This window comes from Centruroides vittatus, unplaced genomic scaffold (genome assembly GCF_030686945.1).
Source record: "Centruroides vittatus isolate TY-2023 unplaced genomic scaffold, ASM3068694v2 scaffold_435, whole genome shotgun sequence".
Taxonomy (NCBI): Eukaryota; Metazoa; Arthropoda; class Arachnida; order Scorpiones; family Buthidae; genus Centruroides; species Centruroides vittatus.
This window is the reverse complement of record NW_027122708.1, coordinates 7,204,765-7,218,312: the sequence shown is the minus strand read 5'-3', so window position 1 is coordinate 7,218,312 and position 13,548 is coordinate 7,204,765. Positions and strand designations below refer to the sequence as shown.

Here is a 13,548-nt window from a genome sequence, read left to right as displayed (position 1 = left end):
TATTGAATCTAATGACTGGAGTGACCAGTCAGATGCCTGATGATACTGTTCTGTACGTGAAGGGATATTCATGTCAGATGAGCATCACGTATTGCAAGGGGTTAGTGTCCTATCATCTGTAGTATATTGTAGCACAATGGTATGGCATACAAGCGGGCATATCAGTGAAAGATTATTAGTTTTGCACTGCAATTGCTTTGTGATATTTTAAGTATTTTACATATAAAAATATAGTGGGAATTGTATAAATTTATAGTGCTTTTAGTATTGTGTATATCTCAAATTAAAAAATCATGGAGTGTTGGCTGTGAGAAGAGTTTTGAAGAAAAATGTAGCAAGTACTTCAAATGTTTCTGACGACAAAAAGATTGAAAGGGCAAATACAAATGAAGATGGGCACTAGTGCTGTTTAAAATATTGAAAGAAAGAAGTTTAACCATTCACATTAATGATCAGTTTGAATTAAGTAATAATAATTGCTTTCCATTATTAATCTGTTATTTTTTTTCAATAAATTGTTTTTGATGTTTCTATTTGCAGTTTTATCTATAATCATTAAAAATTGTCAGGGTTCCAACATTTTTTTACTAAGGTGTGAAAAGGGTTATGCAATAAAAATAAGTTTGGAATTGCTGACTTAGATTAAATGCTTCTCAGGACAAAATCTCTCTCATATTTAGAACTTAACCACAGAAATAACATATTCAGAGAATTGGCAAATTGAATTAAATTGAAAATTGAACACAAATTGGCACTTTAAACATCCAGAATATATTATAAGTTCAAAGCATCTCAATTTTTACATCATACAAATATGTTGTTTTTAGAATTGCAGATATTATTTCCATTTGTCATATACCATCAAACACACATGTAGATAATCCAGTATATTTGGTGTTAAAAATTAAGCAGTATATATACAGTACAATAGTTCTCAAAATTATATTGTACAGTACATTGTTGTTTAAGTTTTAACACAATATACTGGGTTATCTACATATTATAGAGTTAAAGATCTGGACAGATATTATTTTTAAAAAATGTTTGATGTAAACAAACATCAATTCCTTGAATCTTTTATCATTTATTTTAATTTTATTTAGTTCGTACAGTACATATGGAGTCAACTGTTACAAAAACATGTAAAGATAAACAGAATTTTTTGATTAGATAATTATCATATTTTGAAATAAAGCAATGCAGGTGCTTTTAGATATAAAAATTTTTTTATTTAAGACATTATATTCTTTAATGATACATTAGCTGAATATTCCAGTTTGAAGCATGAACCATGCTAAAACCCTAAAGGGCACATTCTTACAGAATAAGTGCACAATTTGTGTGTTGCCTTGTGCTACATTAAATTAAATATAACAAATACTTTATATAAATTTCACTTAATGCTAATGCATTCATGAATATTAAGTCTGTTAACAAAATTATTTTTATCAAAATTAGACAGTGAAATATTAGTTTCCAGGTGTTTTTGGACTTCTTCAGTCAATCATAAGAGATAATTTCATAAAGCAAAGATACAGAAATATTTTGAAAAACAAATGAATTAAACATTTATGTACACCTTTCAATGTTTAAATTTATCTCCTGATGATTGACTGAAGTACAAAAACACTTGGGAATTGATATTTTTGTTTTTTTAATTCAATACAAAATCAAAGCAGATTTTGTATTAGAAAAATAAGATTATTTAAAATTATAATAAACAGTAGATGCTGCTTATTGTAACCATGGATATTGTTATCAGTTGTCTAATAATATCAAAGTTAACATGTCCCAAAAAATTTTATATTCAATAACACTATGAAACTTTCACTTATTGTAATCAGAAATTTACTTAAACAATTAATAACATCCAACTGACAAAACAAATGATAATGTTTACAAGTCGTATAATTCAAAATTGGCACAACATAAAATTGTTTTAAATTAACTCATCTAATTATGTAAGATGTTTACTCTTAAAATGTTAAACATTTTAATCATGCACTCAATGCTGTATATAGTACTATAGTTTAAATTTAATTTTTGGCACTTTTTACTTTGTTTAGAAGCTAGCTGTTGTGTGATTTTCATTGTTGTTTAATTATTTATAGTACTGAACTGTACTTGTTACAAAGATTGGCTCAGGATTGGCCCCTCAGATTTCAACAAGTTTGATATATATTGTAATACTATCCTACTATAAATCAATAATAAAATTACTTGAAGAAACTTTCAAGCATTCGTGAGAAAATATCTCAAAGCACTTTTTCAGTGAGTGGCTGTAGCATAGTGCACTATGCTACAACTTGGGATAACATGTATGCAGGTTCAAATCGTTTTTTTTTTCCATTGTTTTTAAATTTATATTCAAATGAAGCATATTTTTAACAAGAAAATTATTTAAAATTAAATAATTTTTGAACACATTTTTGAAGTTTGAAAGACATTTATTTCTACATTGTATTTCTTGAAAATGTATATGTAAAAATAGAAGTAACAACTTGATTATATTCACATTTCTGGACACCTTTATTAATCTACATCTTATTTGTACACATTTCAATGGAAAAACTAAAAAAAAAACAACAGAACAGTTATAATTTGACCTGTAATGGATACATAAAGAATATTCAATGTCCCACACATATTATAAATGAAAACTGCAAATCATTTAAAATATTTTAAATACATAATTTTGTTGTTAAAAATATGTTTCATTTGAATATAAATTTTAAAAACAATGAAAGAATTTTAAAATATTTTTGAATGCACATACATGTTATCTTAAGTTTATAGTCAGTGACATTATACACTAGGCCATGGCTACTAGCTGAAAAAATACTTCTGAGATAGTTATAACAAATACAGAAAACTTTCAAGTTATGATAGTGTTTGCTTTGATGACATCATATTGTAAGAAATATGTCACTGTTACTGAAGAAGGCTCAGGAATTATGTGATGAAGGAAATTAATGTGAAGCTAGTCTAGATCTTCCAACAGATGCAAGAAACTTTGATTGTTTCATCATGGTATACAATATAGATGTATTGAGTTTTAAAAACACGAATAGGATTGTTTTATTAATGAAATATTGCCAAAACAATAGCCAGAAAATATTGCTGGATTAACTACTCAAGTGATTATTATAACCTTTTATGTTAAAATAATTGAAAATTTTTAAAAATAAATTTAATAATTAACATATTAACTTATCTAATTCAATAAAAGTAGGATTTCCACTAATTGTGGTTTAACTGCTTTTACAACATAATGTTATCAGTAGTACATGCTAGTCCCAAAATGATTACAATAAATGCCATCTACTGTGTATAATTATGCAAACAAATATAACATATACATATATAAACATATCTTGCAGTGATGTGAAATTTTAATGTAAATGATGTTGTTAAATTTAACTTTAGTTAGATGATTACACATCAAAATAGTTTGCGTATATTAAAATTATGAAATTGTTTCCATATTTCATAGATGAGCAGCTCATTTGTTAAATCAATTAACCCCACAAAACAAAAAGCAAATTGATAATATAAATTATTTTCTAAAATTTAAATTATAAAAATCATTCTACAATGTTTATTTAATGTAATGACACACAAAATTAGTTGCATGAAAAATGTAAAAATAACAACAATTGTTCCAAGGATATACTAAGGGAGTTAATTGATTTGGCCTATGAACAGCTCAGATATGGATTTTACAATGCTACAGTCCATTTAAAAATTTTTTATTTTGATAACAAGAAATGACCTTTTGTTTCCTTCTAATAATAAAATAGTTATATTATCAGTCCATCCTATGTATTAATTTTATTTAATAATACTTACAGCAATGCCTTAAATTCTGTTTCACAAATTTTATATTTTAGAAAGGTTGTTTTTAGAGGCAAAAACTTTTTTGAAATAAAATATATAAGATTGTATTTTATTTACATTACAAATATTGTTAATTCTTAACAAACTTTGTAAACAAACATAAAATTAATATATAATTTCAATATCTTAGGTTTAAGTACTATTTCTTAAATGACAAAATTCATAAAAATGAAGTAATATAATTTAAAGATATCGAGAATGTGAATTCTCTGTTAAATTTTTATATTTGATTTATAAAATTATAGTTTCAAAATAAAGGATAAATTAATTTTATGTTTTCAATTTAGACTGTAGGATTATAAAAAGTTTTTGAAGTTTTCATAATATAAACAGTAAGCTTTTTATTTTTATTTTAAACATTAAAAAAATTTTTTTGAATAAGAGAAATAGTTCCTATCCTAAAATTTCACTGAAAAGCAGTCTCAATTTTTAGCAACAGTCTCAATTTTTTAAGTTTATTTTATTCCTTTTTAAAACTTATTTTTGATTTTAAATTAATAATTTGTTAATTTCTGAAATTAACAATATATATATATTGTAAACAATGTTATATAGTTAAGTACAATATAAACTTACATGATTAACAAAAATTAAAATGTGTAATTTCATTTTCACATTTCAATTGATCATATAGAAAATACTTTATTTTCATCTTGTATAAATAGAATTTTTTGTAATCCTATTAAAATTGAAAATTATATGTGCAAAACTTGGATTTCTCTGTGATTTAAATATTTTTTATACTAAATAGCAATTGATTGTAATTGCTATTTTATGTAATATTTGTATCAGAGAGAATTCAAAATGAATTTGGAGATTATACATACGTGTTACTTACTACAGTTATAAAATTAATTTATTTTATAAGATATTTATATTCCTTTCAGTATATGCAGTTTTTGTCTATTTAATAGTTGTTTTAAAATTCATACATGTAAGGAATTCATACATATATATGATGCTGTTAAATTGTGTGTATATGTAATTTAGTTGATAAATATGAAAGAAGATTTTTTAGCAGTCAGTTCTAATTAAAATTGAGTTATTAATTGACTTAAACATTTTGTACAAGAATTTCTTGTTAATAGATATAAATTAAATGAACAAAATATACTTTGGATTATTTTATTATTTTTAAAACTGCTATATTTTCAAAAACCATTTAAGATTGACAACAAAAGAGCATAAAATGCATCTTGTTTATCAAATACAAAATGTTTGTAAATGTATCAATTTATTTGATTGAAAGCTTACACTTACATAAAATTGACATGCTAAAAAATTTTTTCAGCTTAATCAATCATATATACAGTATATGCTTTAGTATAAATTTCAATCTATTGTATTTTTAATGGTTCTGTTAAGATTATCATATTTAAAATTCAGTTGTATCATTGTTACAAAATTGATTCTATACAGAGATTTTTGTATGTCATAATTGTTTAATCTTGCTTTCAATAATGATGTTATATTGTTGGCTTAATGAAAATATCTTAAGTCTGTTCTTGCTTTCTTCATTAACATATTTCTAATTTTGATTTATACAAGTCTTGTATGAAGTTTACAAGTCCAAAACATGATTTGAAAAATTTACATGTATATTAGGGCAAAGTTTAAAGTTTTGCATTTTAGATACATATGTTAATTTAGAAGATAAGTAAATATGAAATCAGTCTCTAAGTTTTTTTAAGAATAAGAATTACAATATAGTGTCTTTAATAAATAGTGTCATGTCTAAATATTGTGGTAGACATAACAAAACCACTCTTGTAAATTACAAATGAAAGTTTTTATTACATTTAAAATTGAATTCAAATTGAAAAAGCTTTTAACTGTGAGAAGCCGGGGGTAGAGCATCCAACTTTAAACCCCTTTGATTGACGACAGATCAGTGAGATCCAGTCACGTCACTGGATGGCTGTATCAAATAGGAGGGCTATAAATTGAGTGGGGAGGGTTAGCGAAGTTGTCAATGAGGCGTCGGTGATAACGAGTAAGAGCAACCATTTTAAAATATCAACAAGTTTAATAAAGCTAAAAGGTTACAAACACAAATCTAACTGTGAGGAATACAGTTCCCTCAATCTAATACAATTCATTGGAGAGCAGTTTATACTATCAAGCAAGCGTTATGCCTACCAAATAACTATTTCCGCCTGAGAGAAAGCATACATAAGATCAGTCATATATCATACCTGTCGTTAATCTGGAAACAGTGGAGACACACACAGACGAAACACATTGTAGTGGTCAAAGTATCTTCATTTAATCAAGGAATTAATGTACAAATAAGTCTTTACACAACTGTGGGGCAAACATTCGTACGTGTTGATAGATCACAGTCAGAACAAAGAATAAGTTAAAGACAAAGAACCATAAAATATTTTATGGTTATTGGGCAGGTCCCTCTAGTAGGTCAAATTGGTTTGCGTCGAGAGTACTGACACCCCCCCTTCTATTTGATATTACGGTGGACATTCTATGGGTCTGATACCCATGTTGGTGACGCACGACCGATGCTTGTTCGAAAACAATGGTTTTGTTAGGGCATCGGCCGGTATCTCATTGGTCAGTAGATGTTTGATGTCTACATCATTGTGGTCGAGAGCCTTCTGGATGAAATGATGTCATATCCCAATATGTTTTGTGAGAGAGTGAAAAATTGGGTTTCTGGCAAGTTTCTGGGCGCTCTGGGGTTGTCGTCGTATATGGTTATGGGATGATCTGGGCTTGAGTGAACATCGCAGAGAAGGTGTTTAAGATAGATTACTTCCTTTGCTGCTTCGGTTAATCCAATGTATTCGGCTTCAGTTGAGCTGAGTGTGATGGTACGTTGTTTTCATGATTCCCAGCTCACTACTGTGCCTGTGAGCATGAACACGTAGCCCGTGTAGCCACGTTGATCATTCAGACATACTCCCCAATCGACATCCACATAGCCTTCTAGTGGTTTACCTGTTTTTTTTAATGTGATTCCGTAGTTGGCAGTGCATTTGAGGTAGCGGAGCACTCGTTTTGCTGCTTGCCAGTGAGTATGGTTGTAGCAAGTGTTGAATTGGCTCAACATACTGACAGTGTAAGCAATGTCAGGGCGAGTACTGATGGTGAGATACATAAGTGTGCCAATAAGGTTTTGGTAGGGAATTTTTCTTTGCTCACTTTCAGAAAGGCTTTCTTCTACACTCGGTTTTAGCAGTTTGGAATTTCCGTTGAGTGGACTAGCGATGGGTTTGCATTCTTCCATGCTGAAACGTTTTAAGATGTCTAGAATGTATTGCTTCTGAGTCATGGTGATTTCTTTCTTCCCCTTCTTTTTGGTCTGGGAGAATTCGATACCCAGAGCCCAGTGAATTGATCCCATGTTGCGTAATCTAAACATTGTGCTGAGTTCTTTTTAAATGAGTTCTTTTTAAATGGCTTTTTAAATGAGTTCTTTTTAAATGGCGAACGCCATTTTTTCTAAATGGCATTCGCCATTTAGAAAAATAGTTCGCACCGGTTATCGGTTTTAGAAGGTATTTAAATTTTTTTCTGAGTTCTTTTTTTTATAGTATTTTATAGTATTGAGCTTTGCTTTGTTGTTGCATGCTATTATCAAGTTGTCTACATAAATAGCTACTATAGTGATGTACTGGTCATTTTTTGCTATATAAAGGCAAGGATCGATGGCGATGGGTTGGAATCCCAGTTTAGTTAATTGTGAATCCAGCTTTTTATACCACTGACGACCTGCTTGCTTTAGACCATAGATGGCTCTATTTAATTTGCACACTTTGGGTTTTCCATCTTTAAGTTGCTGTGACCATTTAATAGCTTGTTCTCATACTGCTTGGAGTTCAGCGTGGTCATTTATAATGTTCTCGAGTGTTTCATTCAGTTGGCTTGGAATTTTCATGAGGATGTTTTCTTGGATATCACCATTTAGGGATGCTGTTGTAACGTTGAGTTGGTAGACTTCTAGGTCAAGTTCGGCTGCCAGTGCCATGACTGTTCGAATGGAACTGAGTCAGGCTACAGGAGCGAATGTTTCTTTGTAATCTATACTGCCTTTTTGAGTGTATCCTTTGGCGACTAATTGTCCTTTGCGTCGCTCCAACGTTCTGTCAGAATTGGACTTGTTTCGTAGGACGAGTCTGCAGCCGGTTTTCTATTAGGTGGTATGTAAACGATATCCCAAGAATTATTTTCGAGTAATGAGCTGATTTCCTTTTTGATGGCTGCTTTCCATTCATCAGCTTCGGAGCTATGTATAGCTTGGTGTAGTGGAATTTCAGCAATTCCAGCAACGTGATGAGTGATGCTGACTTGCTCATCGTTTACTTCGTCATTGCCATCTTGTGGATTGATTGGGATCATGTGATATTGTTTCAAGGGTCTACCACGATTTCTAGTTTTTAGTTTGAGCAGTCGTCCTGGTCCGCTTCTCATAGATGGTTGTTTTTCCTGTATCTCAGGAACTTCTGCTGTTTGCATGTGGATGTTGGCAGGTTGATGTGGAGCATCAGTTCTTCTGTTATTGACTTGAGTTTGCTGAGTAATTATCTCTATTGAGTTAAGTTGATTCGTAGTGGTGAGAAAGTTCTGTTTTAGAGTTGAATCATTAATGAAGTCTTCGTAAAGATCGATATTTGAAATTTTTTCTATGAACTTGACATCTCAAGAGGTGGTTACGCTCTTTTCGCCATCGAGGATGACACAATATGCTTTTGAGGTTTCGGAGTGACCTGCAAATGTGCAAGATTGAGCACGTGGATCGAATTTGCCTTTATTGGGATTTTTGTTTAGAATGAAGGCTTTCGTTCTGAAGGTATGAAAATGGCTGACATCAGGAATTTTTCTTTTGAATAATTCATATGGAGTCTTACCATCTATGCTTTGAGACGGGAATCGGTTGCAAATGTGATTGGCTGTAAAATAGCTTCAGCTCAATAGGTGGTAGGAGTGTGTGCATGGATCATCATATCATGCATTGTGCCATCTCTACCAGTGTTTGATTTTTGCGCTCGACATCTCCATTTTGTTGTGGGGTCCTTGCAGTCGATGTTCGACGTGTGATTCCCTGTCGCTTGAGGAAGGTGCTCATTTCCTTGCTACAATATTTGCCTCCATTGTCGTTCTGGATGGCTTTGATTTTTAGTCCAGTCTGATTTTCTAGGTAGGCTTTGACGTCTTTTAGCGTCTCAAACAGTTCATCTTTGGTCTTTAGAAAACATACCTCAGTCCATCGAGTATAATCATCAATAAATGTAACAAAGTAAAGCGATCCTCCAAGAGATCTCTTCCGCATAGGTCCGCATATATCTGTATGAATGATTTTGAGTGGTCGGCTTGTCCATTTGACAAGGGGATGGGAAAAGGTAAACGTGACATTTTTCCCACAATGCATGTCTCACACGTGTCAAGCAGATCTTCTTTGTTGAATTTGAGGCCAGTGACCCCTCCTCGATCCAACAATTTTCTTAGTGCAGTAGCATGAAGATGGCCGAATCTGTCATGCCAGATTCGTAATCGATTGATTGGAGATTTTTCTTGGTGGATTCAATTGTTTCGAGATAGTACATAGTAGAGGTTGCCAATGCGATCTGCCACTGTGGCTGTTGTTCCCTTTGAGTCGATGACTCGTGCTTTGAACTTATCAAATATTACCTTACAGTCTTTGTTGGTTATTTTGGAGACTGATAAGAGGTTTGTGCAAAGTGATGGCACATGGAGAGTGTTAAGTAGGTCAAACGATTGTTCCTGTGTGCCAGTATCAATGTGAATTTGGGCCATACCAACTGCATCAATGGATATGGTTTGATCATTAGCGAGATCCAATTTTGTGTTAGAGGTAGTTCGCAAGTCTGAAAATTTTCTTTGGTCAGAACACATGTGTGATGTGGCTCTGCTGTTGAGACACCAAGCATCACATGGCATTCCAGTGTGAAAAATGTTCCGCTGTCGACTTTGCTGGATCTCTGTTGTTTTACTCGTCTCTTCTTTTTACAACAATCTCGTTCTCTGTGGCCAGATTTTTTGCAAAAATTACATCGCAGTTTTGATCCTTGATAACAGACAGTAAGTGCATCATTGTTTTGTGATTCGCGGGAAGATCGTCCTTCATATTCCTCAAAGATCTTGACTTTTAGGATTTTGAGCTTTGGAAAGTCGTCTCTCGTTTCGCTCGCAGTGCGAAAGGTGTTGAAACTGTTAAGTAAGCTGTATAGTAATAACACCGAGAGAAGTTCTTTGTTCACTATAATTCCTAAATCGGCCAGCTTGTCCGCAGTGTCCAGGAATTTGGCAACGTGATTGTGCAATCTCCTCCTTTATGCAGCTTCGTGAGAATTAAGGTCTTTATTAAGGAGGCCTTTTTTGCTGATCTCTGAGACTGGTAAATTGATTTGAGTTTGTTCCAAATTTCTTTCGATGTGCAACAGTTTTGTATGTGTTTTAGCTCGGGCGGACTTAACATTTGTGAGAAGGTTAACGAGCGGTATGAAAACAACGAAACAAAATTGAAAGAAACAAAACACAATGAGTTTTATTTTCTTCGCTCGTAAATAAACAGGATACAGGGGATACCAACAAACACCTTTTCCACCGACAATACTCGAGATCAAAAATACCGAAACTGGTACAATAAATATTCCCGACAATATCTCCTTAAACATAAACCTTAATTCTAGTGTACATAAAAAAAAAACTCCCGACAATATTACTTAAATTATAAAGTTAAAAATATTATACGAAGAGATAAAAGGAAGAGAATATCAAGAACGGACAGGAAAGAGGGTACCCACGACTAGATGACGATGACAAAACTACCGGCCGAAATATCACAGTGAAACGGGGGTCGGCGAACACTTTTACTTTCCCTTTCACTCTCTAGAACAGCTCAAATTGTCCTCGTCCCTATCTTTCTGGCACTCGGCGCACTCGGGAAACACCACTATCGCTCCTTCCAACTCGAGTTCTCGCTCCAGAATGACCCACGTCTTCCTCTCTCACCCCTCAGGGCTACACTCCCTCTTTTGTTTTGGGGGTGAGTCATCGAAATAACAAAGAAAGGGTGGGAGCAGTAGGTACATTCCAGGAAGAATGGACAATTAGGTTGGGAAGAAAAGAACAAAGAAAATAGAAAATATGAAAATGATATAATTACATATAAAAATATACAATTTTCGCATGGCGTGTAGCGGGCAGACTAACATTAATACCAGACTTGATCTTGCCATACGGTTGTTTTTTGTCCAGGCATTGTGTTCCGATCGAGACTCAGGATTACTGGCGATGATGGTGGGACAGGGTACCGCTCCGTTAGCATATTTCCACATGCCATCCCTTTCGAGTAAGGCTTCAGCTTGGAGACTCCACATACCGTAGTTTTCTCAATTTAATAGCTCGACTTTAAATGAATTCATCATTTCGGATGTGAAGATTGATAGACGAAATAGTAAAGGCAAAAGATATGAACCAAGATGTTGAACAAGTTGAACAAAGATCTGGTTGTTCAGTTCAGTTTCGTTGTAGTGTTAGTGTCTGGGCCCATAACCTGTCGTTAATCTGGAAACAGTGGAGAGACACACAGACGAAACACATTGTAGTGGTCAAAGTATCTTCATTTAATCAAGGAATTAATGTACAAATAAGTCTTTACACAACTGTGGGGTGAACGTTTGTACATGTCGACAGATCGCAGTCAGAACAAAGAATAAGTTAAAGACAAAGAACCATAAAATATTTTATGGTTATTGGGCAGGTCCCTCTAGTAGGTCAAATTGGTTTGTGTCCAGAGTACTGACAATACCTTGGTTCAGCAGGGGATGTAACATTGTAGGCTAATTATCCAGAGAGGACCAGGGAGATGCTTGGGATGGCACATACTCCCTTCAGAAAGTTAAAGGTAAATCCATAGGAACTTGCTCGCGTTGGAAGAGACAACCCAAAGTAAAAAGTTAACTCCTTGTAGAATGATTGCCCACGATGAATGGGTGCCTGGTCATTATATCCCCATCTGGTGTGGGAATTTGGTCAGGTGATCATTTGTGTGGCAGCAATGACACATCAAAGGTGTCATAGCTGGATGATGAAAATTGAACAAAGTCAATTTGAAGATAAACGTACTCAGCAAAAAACATAAACTCCAATAACCACTACCTTATAAGTTGCTGAGGGAATTTTTAATTAAGAAAACAAACGTTTTCGATCTATTCCATAGATCATCTTCAGGTTTAAACTGACGAACAAAAATAATTCCAAAGAATGGAACACAAAATATTTAAATTCAAAAAACCCGACAACGGAGCAACTTTTTTGCGCTTTAATTCTAATTTTAATTAGTTGCTCCGTTGTCGGGTTTTTTGAATTTAAATATTTTGTGTTCCATTCTTTGGAATTATTTTTGTTCGTCAGTTTAAACCTGAAGATGATCTATGGAATAGATCGAAAACGTTTGTTTTCTTAATTAAAAATTCCCTCAGCAACTTATAAGGTGGTGGTTATTGGAGTAAATTTGAAGGTTCAGTATTTCCTTTGATTGTTTTTAGATTTCCCCCATGGACTAAGTTAAGTGTCAACTTTCTCACACTTTACAATTGATTGTTTAACATGTTTTTGTTATTTTCATGGGTTGATGTGAGGGAAAGACTTTGTTTCTCCGAAGACCCTATAAACACGAATTCTTTGTTGATAGTTAGGTTAACATTCAATACTCTCCCATTTTAACTCCATGGAAATAAGAAGAGTTTCTAAAAATGCATATTTTCGTTAAAAATTATAGAAAACAGCCCCTGGATTCTCACATAACATTTTAGAGTATAAACTTCAGGATATATCAAAATTATATAAAAGTTCACATTCTTGCAAAATTTCATTAGATTAATAATTCTTTGCTTTGAATCATTATATTCTCTAGTAATGCAATAATTGCTTTCCTCGCTTTTGTAAATTCTTCTATTTTATTATAATATATATAATTTCTTTCAAAGTAACTGTAATTAGTGCTTTTTCAGATTCATAACATAATTCAACACTGTTTCATGGTTTTCAAAAGACTCTGTGGTGTTTAGAAATGACTTAAGAATGGTATGACGTCAGAGAATTCTCTGAAGTCATACCATTCTTAATGGACTTTCCTGTTTGGCTAAGAACATTAAAGCAAATCTGCTTTCTAGTTATTTTCTTTAACTATCTGATATGTATCTCTCAATCTATACTATCCAATATACCCATTCCCAGTGAGCAAAGCTGTACCAAACAGTTTTGGCATCTGAAGTAAGCTCATACCTGGCATCCCTGATTCAACATTCATTAAAAACAATTCTATGGCCTTTTAATCCTACAGGTTCATTTTGGTGCCTCCAACATCAGTACTCAGTTTGTGATTAAGAATATTCTCATGATCTGGAAACTTTTCCCTGTGTTTATTCCACTCCACAAAACCCTCTATTTTTAATCAAAAATGATGATTTTGACTGTAATAAGACATGAAAAACTACATGGTAGGCAAAATAAAGCATTTTGTCTGGTTTTAACTTAGCCAAGACATGTTTACATTTCATCCATTGGGAAGTTGATTAAAAAACCAACCAGGTTAATGTTACCTTAGGATCCAAAATGGTGGCCAGGGAAATTTTTCCCTACTTCGGAGACTGCGACGGGGAAAAAATT

The 13,548-nt window shown here is 32.6% G+C and overlaps 1 long non-coding RNA gene across 1 annotated transcript; it reads right to left on the bottom strand.

Moving 5' to 3' along the window:
* Positions 1-5,903: 5,903 nt before the first annotated feature.
* LOC136989001 (uncharacterized) lies at positions 5,904-11,820 on the bottom strand. Its single transcript, XR_010882843.1, has 2 exons — positions 11,687-11,820; positions 5,904-6,092 (listed from the first exon to the last, which is right to left on the bottom strand). It is a non-coding gene; the product is annotated as an uncharacterized lncRNA (long non-coding RNA).
* Positions 11,821-13,548: the final 1,728 nt, after the last annotated feature.